Source organism: Papaver somniferum, chromosome 11, assembly GCF_003573695.1.
Source record: "Papaver somniferum cultivar HN1 chromosome 11, ASM357369v1, whole genome shotgun sequence".
Classification (NCBI taxonomy): Eukaryota; Viridiplantae; Streptophyta; class Magnoliopsida; order Ranunculales; family Papaveraceae; genus Papaver; species Papaver somniferum.
In genome coordinates, this window is record NC_039368.1 from 36,421,394 (window position 1) to 36,441,930 (window position 20,537).

Genomic DNA, 20,537 nt, shown 5'->3' on the forward strand with positions numbered 1-20,537 from the left:
ATAGTTTGATGAAGTAGACTTGCTATAAATACCTAAATTTGGGTGAAGGTGTAGAACTTATATTTAGGGTTTTGAGCGTGAGTTGCAAGAAGTTGAGCACAAGCAGTCATCGCCTAAACCAAGAGGCATGTCCGTATAAGGGATGCTTTAATCACATGGGAGAAAGAATTAGAGATGGTCTTAGAGAGGTAAGCTTATGAAAAAGGAAGATCAGAGTAATTCTAAGTTTGAGAGATGTGTTTAGATGATTCAGTGTATGACCTATTTATAGCTTTAAATCTATGATCTCAAGTTGGTGGGCAATGTGATCCTCTCGCGCTCTTGAATTTACGATAATGTCATCCATGTAAGTTTTTACTATTTGATGTAGGAAATCGTGAAAGATTGATGTCGTCACTCGTTGGTAGGTAGCCCATATGCTTTTCAACCCGAAAGGCATGACGACGGAGTAGAAGTTCCATACGACAACTGGATAACTATATTGAACGCGTCCTCAATTGCATTTTATTTGATTGTATCCGCTAAAACCATCCATGAATGAGAACATCATGTGACCTCATGTAGTGTCGGCCGACATATCTATACTGGGGAGCGAAAAGTCGTCTTTAGGACAGGCCTGGTTGAGGTCTTGATATTCTACACAACATCAACTTTTCCATTCTTCTTGGCCACAAGAACTATGTTGTCTAGCCAGGGAGGGTGTTAGATCGGTTTTATGAATTTTTTGGCTTCCAATAGTCTCCCTACCTCTTATTGTAGGCAATTGATAAGTGCCTAAAATACATCAATTAAATATCGATTTCTTATGCTTTTCTTAGCTATCTCTTTTGTATTTTTCGTATATTATGCTTTGTTTGCCTTTATTTTTTGTATATTCGTCAGTGGAGCAAAAGAAGGAGAAATATATGCAAAATGGGTGAATTCGTCATAGGCAAGTGCTAATGGGAACTAGGCCGAGGATAAGGGGCGACCATCTAACAGATTCGCTAAAGACAGACTGAAGTTCGTTAAGGCGCATCTCATCCTTTATAACTCAAACTGGTCGATTCAAGTCAAGTGCAGTCTCATCAGTCGTCACACAATTATTTTCTCCTCACTGAGCCGAGAAGATGCCTCTGCAACAAGTTCTTTTGCCGCCTAACCATGGCCACAACAGTTCGTATGCTTTGGTTAATATGGGTTGTAGGAGTTAACATGGAACAACCGGTCTGATTAGTAAGTTTAAGTTTTGTTTATGAACGGAAATACAGGGAGGAAAACGGTGTTGCTTCCATTGATTCCCAGGTAAATGGAGGAGATGATTCATGAATTTGAGAAGAAATCGAAGATGGGTTTTGCTCGAAATTGAGTTTGTGAATGTTAGACAGAACCCTGAAGCCGAGAGAAGTCAGCTGAAGAAAGTGTTTGCTGCCGTTGAGTCAGTGATGAACGGAATGAAATTAATGAATGTTTTTTAGTCTCAAATGTGATTGCAGAGAATGGGTGTTTGTATGTATCTCAAATGTGCAGGGAAGGAGATGGAATGATTTTTAAAATCAACAACAAGTTCAATGTGTATCACCAGCTTCTGGCATACAAGATGTCTGTGAAAATTCCTGAACCATCGAGTTCTTTAGCTGAAACGTTGCTGGTGTTAATAGATGCAGGAGGTTGAAATGGGTTTTCGAATCTGAGAATGTGGCTTGAAATTGAAAAGGAAAGCAGCGAAGGAGGTGTTGCTGCTGAGGAAAAATAAGGAGAAGTGGTTGAGTTATGGTGGTATTACAGGTCGAGTCGAGTCTTGGCAGTATAGAGGTGTGGCTGCTTGCCAGGATTCGATGGCTCATGGCTGTGTACAAGGGTTGGTCGACTACACGATTTAGAAGTTAAGAAGAACACGACAGAATTTTGTATCAACTGTTTGAGTATTGGGCAGTATTTCCTCGCCGAGAAACCAGCTATGAAGACAAGTCGTAGGCGTCAGTTTTTTGAGATAAACGGAGGAGATGTGATGGTAATTTAGAAGCCGGTCTGATTTAGGAAATTGGGTCTCTACCCGGTTCGATTTTGCAGGGATCAAAAGGGTTATGACAAGAAGACCTAAAAGCTACAGAGGGGATCATATCTCATACCCCTCCTTCACGCCTGTTTTGCATCTTCAATAGAGAGGAGTTCTCCAATCCATTACCATCTGCATCACCTGCATACCATCTGCATCACCTGCATACCATCTCATCATCACCTGCCTACTGGAACAACATCATCTTTTGCATCAAGACGAGTCGCAGTTCATCAGACGGCCATAGCAGCCATACATCCATCACCGAGCACTGTGCAGGCCTGATATCGCAGTCAACACCAGCAGCAATAACAACTCCACAGTCCACCTCGCCTTACGACGTCACTACCAGGCCATACATCATCCATTCCACCTGTTGCTGCGTTGGTTTGCTAGATCGTTTTGCTTGTCTGTTATTATATTTTGCTGTGTTTATTATGAACTCCAGTAGCTAATTGCATCCTGATTAGGGACGATTTCGATGTCCGAACATGAACTCAAATTGATATTTAAACTGCCTGTCTTCTTGCAATTTGTCTCGTTATTGCTCAATTTCTACCGCGCTAGTATTTCTTATGAATTATGTGTTAATTGTTTAAGTTTGAAATTGAATGATTGATTCATATTTCTATTGTTAGTTTAGATTTTCTTCGACCCGTAATTGTCTAGAGAAGATAAACGCAAGTAGCGATATGTGAGTATTGATGATGGGACTTTGTTATGTACTCATATGTAGAAATGACACTAGTAGGTGATTCATACTTTTGAGTTCATCACTAGGAACAACCTTATCTCACAAAATTTATAGCATTTATTTAAGTAACACCTAGAGAGCGTACTTCTAGGAAAGTTGGCAAGTAGAATCCGGTAGTCGAGTACTTCCGTATCCGGTGAACTTAGGAGATAATAACGGAATAGTCGAGCGTACTAATTTTTCTAGGGTTGTTAGTAATAGATACTTTGCAGAAACATAGCTATATTGATAAGATTCAGGTTTCGTGATTGAGAAAGAATCCTTGATCATTCTCATACTCGTTTTTGCATTAATATTCAGAAATTGAATTGACAACTTTAGACTCAACTCTTCCCTAGGAACGAACTTACTTGTCATTGTACTACTAGTTAGTGTAAGAGAAGTAAGGAATTTATTTTTGCGAGTTCGACACCTCGTCAAAACTGGAGCCGCTGGCGGGGACCAGTTGATAGTTTGAGTTGTTATTTGATTTTCTGTTTTTGCATTTAGTTTTTATTCTTAGCTTTTGCTAATTTATCTTTTTAAGAATCTAATTTCTGGTACCATCAATCACTTGTTTGCGCACAATTGGGAACAAGAGGTAAGTCTTTAAACGAGTTGTGTGCATAATTTTCAAGATGTATCCTTTTGGGAACAACATATATGGTAAACAAGACCATGCATATTATGGTAATAGTTCTGATTTTCAATCTCACTCTTACAATATCTTCCAACCATATGTGGGATACAATCAAAACCAATCTTTTGGCTATGATGGTTATTCTACAAGACCTTGTGATTATTCTCATACATCGCAACAACCTTTTGGTGGTTATGTAAGTGGACAATCACAGGGATGGGGGGATAGTTATACTTCTCATACGTTCCAATATAGTTTTTTAAAGATGCCTAATGAATTCATGGATTTGCGACGTACATGGAACCAGATTAACTCAACTCCCAACGTGCCGAGTTTCGTACCAAGTGAAACTTACGATAGTGTATTTAGACCTGTTCCGGATCATACTTATGATACTTCACCCATTCAAAGGGAAGATACATAGTCTAGAGAACTTATTGTGAATAGTAGCGGAAAACGTGTTAACATAAAGAAACTCTTTAGACAATATGAGCAGTTGGAAGAAGAGGGAGCAACGGAAGAGACTCTTCAAGCAATTTCTAGGGACATACAAATGGAAGTTAACCGACGTGTTGATAATGGAGAATAGCCCCAAGAAGAAGATTCCGAGGATGATGAACCCTTGGAAAATGTTGATAATAATGGTGTTACTATCTCAACTCATGATTTTAATGATCATTCTCCTATTCAACAGGAAGAAGTTGAGTCTAGAAACACTATAATTATTGATGATAAGTCTATGTTTTGTATGAGAGCGATGATGATTATGACTTCTTTGTGCAGCCTACCCCAAATTCAGAGATAGTCAATACTTTGAATGAGAAGTCAACTTGTGAAGAACATAAGAATTACGATAATTTGCTTATGGAAGATCCTGATTTCTTTTCCGATGAGGAGGACTTGGTTATAGAAGAAACCAATGAATGTCTTAACAAGAGTTCGAGTGAGAACGATGATACTTGTGATGTGAGAATGGATGTTTCCAGCAGCACCGAGGATCCGGTAATACATGAGGTTTCGCAAGGTTTGTCTAACCCTTTATATGAACCTCTATCTAATGATGATCCTCCCAAATTTTAAGTAGTTTCTCGTAGAGTTAGTAATCCATCTTTTAGGAAGATACCTCATTTGGGGCTGGAATTATGTGCTTCTAAAGTTCTTTCTGAATTTCTTGCTTCCAAGTATCTACCATATGTGTTTGAGTCTAACACCATGCAGGTTTGCCGAGAGAAACCAATAGAAGTGCCTTCCACTTATGTTTTGTATACACTTCCTAGTGTAGAAAAGACTAAGTGTGGGGGTGACTCTCGTGGGATGATAGTTTCATTTCTCCCACCATTTGCTAACATTCTTGTGAAGCTTTTGCAATATATGCATATTTTTTTGTGGGAAGATCCTCAAATTTTCAGATTGTTGATAGATGGGGAGTCTATTTTGAATTTTTCTCATATGCGTCAATCAGGTGCACAATTCCAATTCTTACTGCCTTGTCTTTTACAAGTATTCCTCTTATTATTTTTGCAATGGTTTGAAACATTGAGGACAATGTTTGATTTAAGTGTGGGGGTAGGGTATCATAAGACAAAAATTGACGTATACAAAACTCTAACTTTAGAGATTTTTGAAAAATTTAGAATAAAGACTAGCCTTTCTAAGTAGATGGATTTTTTTCTTGACGATGAGGTATATATTAGCTTAGTCGGGATTAGATGCCAACTAAATAGCTAGTTTAGTGTTTATCCTTTATTGTTCAGAAATATCTATGAGTTGGAGTCTCAGTTATGTAATTTGTATATAATTTGTAGAGTTTGATGCCTTTAGTTAAAAAAATAAAATAAAAATAAAATTGCATGATAGACTTCAAAATCTAGAAACTTGTGCCTTTAGGATGACACTACCAATATACGTGGATAGAACCATCTTGGTTGCAGGAGTTGAGGAACCCATTAACTAAAAGGACGGACAAAGCTCATGTGTTAGAAATAATATGATAGTTGTTACCATATCTCAGAAAGTCACCATATCACTTTCTGTTTGTATTTTTGCAGACTTTTTGTTTATCTAAGTGATTTGGTGGGTCACTAACATCGAATTATTATTACTGCTAGGATGAAATAGAGTGATTGAGTTACTAAAAAAAAAAAGACCAGACCAATTAGACCAACCGGTGTATATACAAAAAAAAAACACTTGGATAGCAATATGTGTGTGTTCTTCCTGTCTTCGTCGCCTAAGAAAGCGTAGAACGCAGGATCCATGGGAATTACCATGTAATCTACTGACAAGAAGCATGCGCTTGGATCCAAAAGGCCTAATCATGTTGTCAATTCAAAAAAAAAAAAGTGAAAAAAAAAGAAAAAAAAAATGTTATTATTGTTCAACAAAATCGACTCCTGGTTCCCTTGTATATGCCAGTTGAGTTGATCTAGAATTAAGACTGTCGACCGCTAGTTCCCTTGTATATGCCAGCTGTGTTGACACTAGAATTCAGACCAGTATCTCAATCTAATAGGATTTTTAGGCTCATCTTGGTGGTGACCTTTAGACAGATATGGGAAACACTGTTCACTTAGTCAACATTTGAAAACATCTATCTCTATATCCATCTTCTTAATCTATTCATGTGTGACTGTGGTTAGTTAGATTACGAGTATTGTGGTTTGTTCGACTTTCTGAGAAGAGTTCTACTTATATATGAATTGGATTTGCATCAGGGTACTTCCTCCTGTAGCCATTTTGGATTTGTTCATAGATTTTTCACAGGTAGCTGGAATTTGGAGTAAAAGGTTTTGTAGGTACACTCCTTGTAAACCTTCACGAGACTATAACTCGTCCACTAGAGACACCTGGGGGTTTAAAGGTTTGTTATTTATGCTAAAAATAATCGTAGTCTCGACGAGAAGGAGTTGTTGTATTTTAGTTTAGTTTTGTTTGGTCGAGGACTAGCAAAGACTAAGTGTGGGGGAATTTGATAAGTGCCTAAAATACATCAATTGAGTATCGATTTCTTATGCTTTTCTTAGCTATCTCTTTTGTATTTTTCGTATATTATGCTTTGTTTGCCTTTATTTTTGGTATACTAGTCAGTGGAGGAAAAGAAGGATAAATATATGCAAAATGGATGAATTCGTCATTTCATAGGAAAGTGCTAATGGGAGCTCGATCCAGGATAAGGGGAGACCATCTGACAGATTCGCTAAAGACAGACTGAAGTTCGTTAAGGGGCATCTCATCCTTTATAACTCAAACTGGTCGATTCAAGTCAAGTGCAGTCTCATCAGTCGTCACACAATTATTTTCTCCTCCCTGATCCGAGAAGATGCCTCTGCACCAAGTTCTTTTGCCGCCTAACCATGGCCACAACAGTTCGTATGCTTTGGTTAATATGGGTTGTAGGAGTTAACATGGAACAACCGGTCTGATTAGTAAATTTAAGTTTTGTTTATGAACGGAAATACAGGGAGGAAAACGGTGTTGCTTCCATTGATTCCCAGGTAAATGGAGGAGACGATTCATGAATTTGAGAAGAAATCGAAGATGGGTTTTGCTCGAAATTGAGTTTGTGAATGTTAGACAGAACCCTGAAGCCGAGAGAAGTCAGGTGAAGAAAGTGTTTGCTGTCGTTGAGTCAGTGATGGACGGAATGAAATTAATGAATGTTTTTGAGTCTCAAATGTGATTGCAGAGAATGGGTGTTTGTCTGTATCTCAAATGTGCAGGGAAGGAGATGGAATGATTTTTAGAATCAACAACAAGTTCAATGTGTATCACCAGCTTCTGGCATACAAAGGTGTCTGTGAAAATGCCTGAACCATCGAGTTCTTTAGCTGAAACGTTGCTGGTGTTGATAGATGCAGGAGGTTGAAATGGGTTTTCGAATCTGAGAATGTGGCTTGAAATTGAAAAGGAAAGCAGCGAAGGAGGTGTTGCTGCTGAGGAAAAATAACGAGAAGTGGCTAAGTTATGGTGGTATTACAGGTCGAGTCGAGTCTTGGCAGTAAATAGCTGTAGCTGCTTGCCAGGATTCGATGGCTCATGGCTGTGTACAAGGGTTGGTCGACTACACGATTTAGAAGTTAAGAAGAACATGGCAGAATTTTGTATCAACTGTTTGAGTTTTGGGCAGTATTTCCTCGCCGAGAAACCAGCTATGAAGACAAGTCTTAGGCGTCAGTTTTTTGAGATAAACGGAGGAGATGTGAAGGTAATTTAGAAGCCTGTCTGATTTAGGAAATTGGGTCTCTACCCGGTTCGATTTTGCATGGATCAAAAGGGTTATAAAAAGAAGACCTAAAAGCTACAGAGGGGATCACATCTCATACCCCTCCTTCACGCCTGTTTTGCATCTTCAATAGAGAGGAGCTCTCTGCTACTCTCCAATCCATTACCATCTGCCACCTGCATTATCATCTGCATCACCTGCATACCATCTCATCATCACCTGCCTACTGGAACAACATCATCTTTTGCATCAAGACGAGTCGCAGTTCATCAGACGGCCATAGCAGCAATACAGCCATCACCAGAGCACTGTGCAGGCCTGAGATCGCAGTCAACACCAGCAGCAATAACAACTCCACAGTTCACATCGCCTTACGACGTCACTACCAGGCCATACATCATCCATTCCACCTGTTGATGTGTTGGTTTGCTAGATCGTTTTGCTTGTCTGTTATTATATTTTGTTGTGTTTATTATGAACTCCAGTAGCTAATTGCATCCTGATTAGGGACGATTTCGACGTCCGAGCATGAACTCAGATTGATATTTAAACTGCCTGTCTTCTTGCAATTTGTCTCGTTATTGCTCAATTTCTACCGCGCTAGTATTGCTTATGAATTATGTGTTAATTGTTTAAGTTTGAAATTGAATGATTGATTCATATTTCTATTGTTAGTTTAGATTTTCTTCGACCCATAATTGTCTAGAGAAGATAAACGCAAGTAGCGATATGTGAGTATTGATGATGGGACTGTCAAGTACTCATATGTAGAAATTGACACTAGAAGGTGATTCATGATTTTGAGTTCATCACTAGGAGCAACCTTATCTCACAAAACTTAGAGCATTTGTTTAAGTCACACCTAGAGAGCATACTTCTAGGAAACTTGGCAAGTAGAATCCGGTAGTCGAGCGCTTCCGTATCCGGTGAACTTAGGAGATAGTAACGGAATAGTTGAGCGTACTAATTATTCTAGGGTTGTTAGTAATAGATACTTTGCAGAAACATAGCTATATTGATAAAATTCACGTTTTGTGATTGAGAAAGAATCCTTGATCATTCTCGTACTCGTATTTCAATTAATATTCAGAAATTGAATTGACAACTTTAGACTCAACTCTCCCTTAGGAACGAACCTGCTTGTCATTGTACTACTAGGTAGTGTAAGAGAAGTAAGGAATTTATTTTTACGAGTTCGACACCTCGTTAGCAATCACGACTTGTTTATTTCACAGGTCTGAATTCGGTAGGACACGCTCAAGTTATGGGCTACAAGGTTCCTTCCTAAACCCTCATTTCATCATATTTGAACGCGAACACATCCTTGTACTCGGTCACAAATTATATTAGTGTGCTTCTCCCTTCCTCGCTTAGGTTCTTGCTTATTTTGATGAAGCTCCGATTTTTTTCATAGCCGATGTTGACTTCTTCCATCTCATCCATTGTTAGAATTTTTGTCATACACTCTTCAAGAAAAATTTCCACGTCTTCTCCCTCTTTGACTGGAAAAGCAACTCAACTTCAGCAGCCATGACTGGGGGTAACTCCATTATTATTATTTTCGTCGATTGATGACAATAACATATTCATTTTTTTCCTTCTGACCCCTCGGCTAATTGCTATAAGTATTACATATGTCGACTCTTAGCTCGTTTGTCCGATTGACACGAATTTTTGATATGTTACATAGGAAATCTGTAAGAAAAGATTGGTATATGACTTATCTCTTGATTCTTCACCAATTATTCCCAGTTCGTCATTTTTGTACAGGATGGTATAAAATGACTTCAGACATGCTTGTTGCAAAAAAGTATTTTTTTAGGTATTTAAACCATTGGTATAAAATGACTTCAGACATGATTGATGAAGGACCTTTAATTTGATGTTGTTAGTTCAATTGCATTCTAAATTTTACGATTAATGTTTGAATTCATGTTTGGGTTTCCTAACTCATAAGAATTGCTATATTAGGTAAAAAATGGCGAAGTATAGGAAAACAGAGGTTACAATGGTGATGCAAGCACCATTGTGGATCAAGTTGGTGATGAGACCATCTATCCACCTTAGATTATGAAGATGTTTCTCTTGAGACCGCGATTGAAACTGAAGTTAAAATATGCTCCACAAACCTAAGAAGTACCCTAATGACTGAAAAACGTATGGTAGTGTATGAGTATCTTGATGCCGGTGTCCCTTTTGATCCTCCGTGCAGTGAGCCACTTGAATATCATTAATCGGTTGGTGGGTTTAGTAAAAGAAGAGGGTACCAAGCACACCACCAACATTTTCATTCGACAACCTGTTTTGACAAAACCTAAGTAGACCAACCTGATGAGCCTTGATAATATGTATGTAGAGTTTTTATCTTTATCTCTTCTCAAACAGAACTTGTAGACTATGGAGCCCGTGAACCTGATTGTTAAGAAGAGTACTTGGACGATCTCAAAAATAAATATCCAAGATCAATCTAGTCATATCCGATCGAAATCTGCAAGGAATAAAACTTGTTATCTATCTTTCAAGATACAAATTCTACAAGAACTAGTATCGTAATCGATTACAATTAAGCGAACATATATACTAAGATTGAATACGTACAAACCTGTGTAAATCCAATCATAAAGATAAACAATATAATTCGGAAAAGGAAAATACAAGACACCAGAAGTTTGTCAACGAGGAAACCGCAATAGTAGAAAAACCTCAGGACCTTGTCCATATTTGAACAACATATTGTATCAAGTTGCTACAGACACTAGCCTACTATCAGGCTTCGGACTCTGGAATGTTGTTGAGATCGAATCCACCTTCCAAGCGATTCAGTTACAGTCGCTCTCCTTATGTCTCTTGAACATCACAAGGCTCTACGCACGTAATTGATTCCCTTAGTTCACGTCCTTTACAACCGAAGAGTTGCTTCAGCCGAAGTGAAGACTTTTGATACCAATCTGCCTCTAACAGTTAATCCTATTTGACTTCCGTTTAGATCAAAGATAAAGGTGAGGAAAACTGTTTGCAATAGACAAAGCTAACAAACCTCATAAATCCAGAACATACGACTCCCGAAGAGCAACCTAGATTCTTAACCACCTCTCAAGAACAATCTTCAAAAGATCAATTAAGATGAATTTTCAGATATATATCTTGAGGAATCACAAAGTCTGAGACGAAGAGAACTTTGTGATTACTATTTATCTTGCCTGAAAGAGAATACGAAAACCTCGATAAAATAAAAGCAAGATCTGAATACACGAACTATCAAAGTAAAGATACCCGGACCTGGCTTCACGAATCCACAAAGCGAAGTATTTTAGTCGTAGACCTAATTATGTTTCCCAGGGGAAATATAGGTCTATAGAGGACGACTCTATAATCAACTAGGACACAAAGTGTCCTCGATAAAATTTCCTACTTGAAATAGCATCTCTGTTTATATATTTTCAAGTACCATGGGTTGTCTAGAATTCAAGCTAAGATGACTTGAGAATCAAGCAAACACTTTTAGGTCTTGAAAATATAATAGAAGAATATACAGTAAGAACCGTTTCTGGAACCATATATAATGATTGTTTGAGAAAGTACGCCAAAGAACTAAAACAATTTGATGTTCATTTAAACCTAAGAATTTAGTCATGATGCACACACATAAGTGTTTGAGTGATCAGTGAAGTCTTAAAATTGTTTGAGAGAGTTCTAGTAATGCTAAAGATATTTAAAAATAAGTCTCTCAGCATATACTAAAATCTTAAACTGGGACAGTTGGTACAACGGTCCGTGAACTGTTAGGCTTGTTCACGGGCTCAATGGTTCGTGAACCGTGTTCGCCAATCCTACAAGATTACCGAACTCAGTTGACCACGGTTCGTGAATCGTATTCGTCAACTCTAGCATACAATACCAAATTCCAAAATTCAGTTCACAGCGGTTCGTGAACTGTCCCCATCTGAACTTACGGTTTTTGAACTAGTTAGCCAACCCTCGTGTATTTCCGAGAGTCAGATATTTATGGTTTGCGACTTGGTTCCCCAACCTACTTTGAGCAGAAATATCAGATAGTTCAATATTTCTCTCTTATGATGTTTGAAACATTCCTGCATGATGGAATCATTTGCATGGGCAAATTTTCAATTGATCCATAAATTAATTCGCACAATAAATTGTTTAGGACTAATACTGTTAAAAGGATCGTTGAAAATCTTTGCTTAGAATAATATTTCAAGATTTTTAACAAGACAAGCTTGACTCGAAACTTCTTCTTTGCTTAGAAGTTATACGATATAATCTCAAAAAGATAGAATAATAAGATAGTGAATAAAATATAATGGTTTAGTCTTCACATACCCGCTACAGAAGTTCTCCAAATGTCTTCGTCGATTTTCAGTTTTCAAGGGTTGTGTCTGATACTCAACCACCGTATTCTAACCTAATCCGAGACTTGACTTAGTAGACTAGAAATCAAGATATAGTTTTGATCAACTAATATTGATAACATGCTTGAGATAGCAAAACTTGTTGGTTCAACCGTTAATTTCTCTAATAGAAGGTACTATAGGTACTATAATGATCTTTAAAATATTTAAATTTCTAAGATTAATTATGTATCCCCGATAAAAATCTTTTGTACAAGTGTATCAGACCCGATCGATATAAGTTCAATACGCGGTATTAACTACTTTAGTTAAACCTAGACCGATCCTAATGTATTTTTTCCGCTAAATTTAATATTAAAAATTAATAAGAAAATTCTAAATTACATGTTAGTTATTTTCCAGTATATAAAACTTTATCGGCAATCAATTCCTTACTGTTTATGGGGAATCAACTGGATAACTTACTCGACCTAGGAGTTTTTGGGTATCGAAGTTACGATATTTATCATATTTTCCCAACTTTAAACCAATTTTAATTACGTGCTCTTCAATAAATGTGTCGTTACAGGACGAAGCGCTGCCACTTAACTCCTCGTGGCTTGACCCGAGTATAACCTAGTCCCAGTGCTTAAAGAAAAACAAGCGTCCCTAAAATAATTAAGTAAAATAAATGCTATCAAATGTAGAATGAAAATATAGATTCCATAGATAATATAGGACACATGGTGGATTTGGAGTCATAATAGTCGTTTTAACGGTTACACAACACTCTAGATATAATAATTAGTAATATGATGTCTCGGATGTTCAGTTGGTGTGTAGGTACTAGATATTTGAAAGTTACTCCATTAGTATAATTATGTAAAACTGGAATGCAGTATTGAGATATATGTAATTGTGTTCTACTATCCAAGGAGCTGCATTTGATATTCCATGGGAGCTGTGTGGAATTGTTGAAGACATTACTTTCTTTTTAAATTCTTTTGATTGTTGTTCTTGTAAGCACATAAACATGCTCGTTAATAAATGAGCAGATAAATTAGCTAAACATACATGTAAACAGGGTGTGTGTAATAGTTAGAAAGGGGAACCACCATCTTGATTTAATTGTCCCGTGTTTTAACATAGGTTATTTTAACATTAAAATGATCAATCACGTTTTATACTTTATAAATCTAATTTTTTTTGTGTTATTACGGAGCTAACATAATATGTTATTGCTCACCAATATCCTCCACCACCAGAAAACCATATGATACAAAAAAATTTTCCACCACCACCCAGTGGCAGAGCCAACGGTTGACTAACCTAGCTCTACTCTCCCTTAAAATTTTAATAACTACATAATAATCTTTAATTTTATCCTATAAACAGTACTTTGTCCACTTATATTTAGTGTTTAGTCCCCCAAAGTTTACATGTTTCTTTTAAAGAAAAATAGCCCTTCAATGTCAATTTCTGACTCCGCCATTGTCACCACCACTATCGCCCAACCCCTATAGGTTGTTGAACGTAATTCTAATTTTCAATCACAAATGTCATGTATGTACGAGGTTTAGATTGACCAAAATGTCGTCAATTAATTGTTTCATTATATTTTTTTCGTATAATATTCTCTTTTGTATTGCAATTAGTTTTATTTTAACGTTAAAGAATCATGATTTATACGATATGGTACCAAAGATAGTGTGGGTACCATTTGGTGATCCAACAACGATTATGAACATTTTGTCCTATATGATTTGATGTCATCCCTGTAACATATGGTACCTGCCGTTATCAATACTGCTAAACACGACCAAACACATCTTTCACAATACAACGTTATCCGTATTTTAACGACACAAAACTAATATTATCCACCACTACTCACCAATATCCACCACCAGGGGCGGAGCCAGGATTTTGAGAAAAGGAACGCAAAAATTCTTGACAAGTTGGATACAGGTGCAAAATAAATTTGTATCCCATTTTATGATAAAATGACCAAAAATAATTACAATTGGGCTTGGCTCTGCCCCCTCACCACCGCTAATGTTTCCGCCTCCACTACTTTATAAGAACCGCCACCACTTCCACCACCCACTATCGCCATAGATGTCTATTGATATTATTTTTTTTATTAAATTATTTATAATGAAAATAAATATTTTATTAAATTAATTAAGGGAATATTTATAATTAAAAAAGTAATAATCATTTATGATGAGTAATTAGTGAAACACTAATTAATAGAACATTTTATAGTGAGAAAAATTAATAGATCAGTTATTATGAGTAATTAGTGAAACACTAATTAATAAAGCACTTATAATATTTTGAATTGAACAAACCACTACCGTAGGTTTATCTTCCTCCTAAACAAATCTCATCCGCTCTTTATCTAGCCTAACTTAGCCAAGCTTTGTTTTGTATTCTAGAAGGTTACTTAACTCAGTATTTTCTTCGAAGCAGAAAAAAATACTATGCTCTACGTAATTTTTTATTTTTCGTTTTTCAGCTCTAACACCTTCTTGGTGTTGAGTTGTTCTTAGTAAACCCTTTTTGAATCGAAAGAAAATAATAGACGTTTTTGAAACAAATTAGATCGATTAACAAATTGTAAAAAAAAATTGCCGGTTAATTTTAAGTTTAGGTGCGCTGAACTGGACAAAATTTAGATCACATGAGAATATTTTGGTTATACTGACAAATTTTGTGAATAATGTATGTTTCTAAATAGAGTTGCCAATGGGTCGTATGGACCCGAACCTGACCAGAAGAAAGCTAGTTTTAGGCTTATGGATTTCCACTCCCAACTTTTACGAATGGCTATGGGCGTCTAAATTGCCAAAAGACCAATCTAGCGTTAAATTAATCCTATTACCAGCTCATATAAATATAAATTCATTACCGTTTTCAGTAAAAAACCTAAAACTTAAAAACCTAAAACAAACAAAACTTTATATTCTCATCTAATCTTTCTAAATCCCAAAAAAACTAATCATTTTTTTATCTTCACGTCCAACGATCTTTGATCCAACCAAGAAAAGATAAATCTCCGTCAACCCGTTCTATTATCAGCATTTATTCATTGATTAACATGTTTGAAACCTCAAATTTGAAAACCAAAATCTACGATTTACCCACAATCGGTGTATGTAGATCTATCGTATCAATAGTTTCTGGGTTTTTTTCTTCATTCCATGAAGAGCATGCAGAAGAATCGGTTTATAGGATGATTAGCATCGACCGATTCTGGGTAGAAATCGGAATATGTAAAAACAAAACTAGAACCGGTTTATAAGTTCATGAACATAATCTGATTCTGGGTAGATTTTTTTTCAACTCCGTGCTACTACAATCAGTTTTTATGTACGTGTTTAATGTACCGATTATGAAAATTGTCTCTTCAGATTCCCATATCACAATCGCTTTTTATATGTGTATTTTATCTAAATATTCTTAGGGTTTCATTTTCATGTGTATTGGTTTTCTTATAATAATATTACATATGTTGTCTTATGGACCGATTGTTGAACAGGATTTTTTTTTGTTCATATGGACTGTTAGAGCATTGCTCGGTCGAACTCACAAGTGTTGCTATCTCAAACTTGTTGTCAAATTTTGTTGTCAAAACTATATCTTGATTTCTAGTCTACATTTAGTCAGGTCTCGAATTAGGATAGAAATGTGTAGTTGAGAATCATATATCACTGCGTTCTACCGTTTAAAGGCGAAGATCGCCATGAGCTTTAGAGAACTTCAATATCAAAAGGTAAGTGAGGATTGAACCACCTATTTTTCAAGTTTTCACCTTTCTATCCATGGGACATTATCGCATGACTAAATTAGATAATACATGCATAATAGAAATTTTGAGTCAAGTTTAACTTGAATATTGTTCTTGAAATATGACTATAAGCTTAAGAACATTTGTTCATACTTGATGAATTTGGTTTAGAATAATTTGTTGTTTGTAACCTAATTATGATTCAAGATTTAATCATTTGAAAATAGCCTGGAATAGTGATATGTGTCATTGATGTTATTCGGGAATATTTCATATTTATGATTAGAGAGATATAGAACTATTGTTAATATGGGTACAAGACAATATGCATACCAAATCACATACTGAGAGAACTGTTATAAGTACAAAGCCGCAGTATGCATACCAGTTCACATACTGGGAGAACTGTTATAAATCCAGAGCCGCAGTACATGTACCCAGTACACGTACTGGTGTAGCTATAGTTGGGAAGCGATTTTTTGGTACGCATACCCGATATCTATACCATAAAAATTATGTTGATCGTGAACCAGGAAAGGTACGCATACCCAGTATGCATACTGGAAAAGGTCTGTTTGTTTCAAAATTGAAAATGGTACGCATACCCAGTATGCAAACCATAAAATATCTGTGAGTTCCTTAACTTGTTTTTGTCTTAAGATATCCATACCCGGTACACGTACCATGACAAAGATATACACGAAAAAGTACAGTATACGTACTTACCCTATCAAATATTTTCAGATGCATCAGAATTATTTCTATGAGATAAATCGGCATTTGAACAACTCTCTAAAAACATTATCTAGACATTTTTCTATTATATGTGTGATTCAAGAAAAGTCTTCAAGTGTTATATAAAGGGGACCGGATCCCCTAACTTAAATTTTAACTTAAATTTTTAACCATTGATCTAATCCCGTCAAACCGTTCAATATATAATTCTTAATTTACCAAAAATTTTGATATCATTCGGCTAAAGCCGAGCCGAGACCCGAATCTTATCATGCATCTCCGAAAATCTATTTCCATGTATCTGGGAATTTCAGTTTCTGCTGCTGAGTTAAACACTGAATCATACACTTATGTGACGAATAATAAGAGAAAAGAAGATAATTTATTTTTTTTACGAGAGAACAAGAAGAATAAATCGTATATATTCTTCCAAAGATAGATTTGATGCATTTGGTTTGTGAAGGAGGGCTAAATGATCATGATCATGGTATTCCGACAAAAATTGGGTGCTAATAATCAATCACAAGATACTATAGAAAATTATCGAGACAATAAAACTCATTCTTCTGCTTGTATCGGTCACCGAAACAACGTCAAACCAAAAGGGGAACTTCGCCCCAATAAACAAGATGCATAAAGCGTTTTTCGTTCTCGGCATTTCTTTTTCTACCGCTTCTTTGAGCGAAACATCTTGGGTGTGAAGATTGTTTGTGGAGCTTTTCCATTATTCATGAAAGCTTGGAAAAATCAATACGGGAGAATCATGTTGTCTAAAATCCTTTTTTATTTTATTCGACCACAAATTGTATTAAACTTTATTTACATAATCTATACTTGTACAAAGGTTCCAAAAAGAGTTCGCGGTTACTGATTTTAACATTTCATCCATGGAAATCTAGCACTATGTCTCTGTCTTGAACTGTACCATTTTTACGGGAATGAAAAGATTTTGAGAGGTAAGTATAAGAATGGTAAATAATTAATTGTCGGCTCGTCTTGAGCAGGGTATTATAACCAGATTTATTAAAATAGGAATTATATATTGAACGGTTTGATGAGATTAAATTAATGGTTAAAAAGTTAAATTAAAATTTAAGTCAAAAAAGTTAAGTAAGGGGATCCGGTCCCTATATAAAAATGGTTAAGCTTATTCTTCGATTGGCTAGTTTCGTCTAACCTTCATGAACATGTCATTGTACACGGTTCAGTTATGGTTAACCCTGACCAGAGTGTATATTCTACTATATTAATCTCAAAGTCAAGTTTTCAATCTAACGGTGATTAGTTATTGTTTGGTTCCAAAGCTATCTTATCTTAAACCTAAAATAACCTTGACCTTGAAAGTATATAAAAGGAGAACCTCAAACAACTGAGATCTTTGAATCCCTGACACTATTCTTGTATGTCCTAGTTATAAACTAGAGTCGTCCTTTCCTTCAAACCTTTTTTAGGGTTTAGCGACTAAAAATACTTCACATAGGGATTCGTGAAGCCAGGTCCAACCATCTTTATCTTGATAATAGGAGTATCCTGATCTTGTTTTGATTGTTGAGATGCTCACCAAACAAGATAGATAGAAATCACAAATTTCTCTTCGTCTCAGACTTTGTGATTCCACAAGTTTCGACTTGTGAGGTGAATAATAATCTAGGCTGCTCTTCGGGAAGCATGAATCAGAATTTTGATGTTTTCTAGTCTTTGTCTATTACAATCGATTTCCTACCTTGTCTTGATATTTGATCAGAATGGAAATCACACATATCTTTGTGAGGCAGATTGGTTTAAATTCTTCAATTGCAACTCTTAGGCTGTAAAGGACGTCAACTAAGGGAATCATTTGCGCAGAGTCCTTCCAGGATTGAAGAGGCTTAATGAGCGCAACTGTAACTGAATTGTTGTGAAGATTTAATTCGGTCTCACATACATTCCAGTCTGAAGTTTTGATAGTAGGATAATGTATGCAACGGCTTAATATAGTTTGGTTTCCAAGTCTGGACTAGGTCCCGGGATTTTTCTGCATTTGTGGTTTCCTCATTAACAAAATTTCTGTTATTTGTGTTATTTCTTTTTTCCGCGTTATATTGTTTATCTTATAATTGAAAGATTATAGGTTGTACGTAAATCAATCAAAGTAGATACATCCAACATTGTTTGTTGTATACGACTTGATTGATTCTTGGATATTGATTTTTGAGATCGTCCAAGTACTCTCGCACATAATCAGGTTCACGGATTTGGTTTTGTAAACTTTATGATTGTGAGGAAAAGAGATATAAGCTCTTCATATAATTCCTTGATTGAGATTCATTAAGTTGAACTGTCGGAATTGTATTCGAGTTTAGTCCATAAAGGTTGCCTAAGAAAAAGTTGATGGTGTATTTTGGTACTCCCGTATTTTTATGGACTTCAGTCACTTAGCCCTCGAGAGCTCCAATGGGAGGACGTTGACAGGAAACCACGGCCTATTGTACCTATAAGCATGCACAAGTTTGCCTACGGGAGGGAGACCTATTTGGAGCAGGCGCTGGCACTTGCGGACAAGCTTACATTGAAAGAGCTCGTTGAGATCATCAGGTTTTCCAGGAGGAGGAGGGATGAAATTGCATCTCAGAGGGCACACAACAGATATATGAATAATCTATTTGCAGAAATGGATGAAGTTGCAGTAAAAGCTGCTGCTGATCTCTTTTAGATATTTTAAGTTTAATTTTTAAGTTTTTATGACTTTTTAGTGGTTTAAGTTATTTATGTGTTTTCAAAGTTGTTGTAGTAAAAAGGTTCGTTGAGACTTGTGAAAGCGGATTTTTAGACTTAATTTTTATAAATAAAAATAACAAACTAAATTAAAAAGATGTTGTGAAAATTATGGAGAGAATGGGGCTAGGATTCCACCATTGGTTGATATTAGTGATTTAATAAAACAATAATTGTGCATATACGGGGATATTAGTGATATATGCATACGAAGGAAGACAGTAACTCGCTGACAGGGGATTCGCGAGTGTTTCAACAACTTACCTCCCGTACCAGACGGGGGATGAACCTTTGTAGTCGACTCGGGTCACGACTCCTATGTCATGTACGAACCCGAGGGGCCGAGACGATATTGTAATCGTCGTCCTTCTCTGCAAACAGTTTATATTTAAACTACCCTTCCATAGGGTTTAAAAATAATGTCCCAAAATTTAAAGTCCAAAGTCCAAAAAAATAAAGTGCAAAAGAAAAAGGAAGTCTAAAAAAAAATCTACAAAAAATAAAAATGTCTCTCTTTTTTTATAAAATAAAAAAAATCTTCTTCTTTCGCTCCTTTCGCTTTGCCTTTTACTCCAAGTCTTTAAGTATTCACCAAAAGCTTTAGCAAACTTTTATTTCGCTCCAAATTCCAAAATCTGAAAGGAAAAGACAAAAATCAAAAAACGTAAAGAAGAACAAATAAAATAAAAATCTAAAAACTCTAGCCTAAAGACAAGTCCGCGTCGGCGGCGCCAAAATTTTTATGTGTTTTCAAAGTTGTTGTAGTAAAAAGGTTCGTTGAGACTTGTGAAAGCGGATTTTTAGACTTAATTTTTATACATAAAAATAGCAAACTAAATTAAAAAGATGTTGTGAAAATTATGGAGAGAATGGGGCTAGGATTCCACCATTGGTCGATATTAGTGATTTAATAAAACAATAATTGTGCAACTCAACATTTAAATTGATTCTAATAGTATTGCCTAGACATGTAGATTTCCAAAAGAATAGATGTTAATCCAAGCATAGAATATCAAAACCCTAAAGCAAGCATATTCTATCAAGAGAAAATACACCTAACTAATCAAAATCATAATAGAGTTGTTGTAATTAATTAATGGAAATATATCACTTTTATCGAAACAACGGCTTCCTCCATAGCCCCAAGGATTGGGTTTAGCTCCTCATTATTACAAAGAAAACTAAATAGAAGAAATAAAAGAAAATTGTGAAACTGGCTACCGGCTCACCGGCTCTCCCTGATTGTGCTCTCTTGATCTCTATTTATACACAC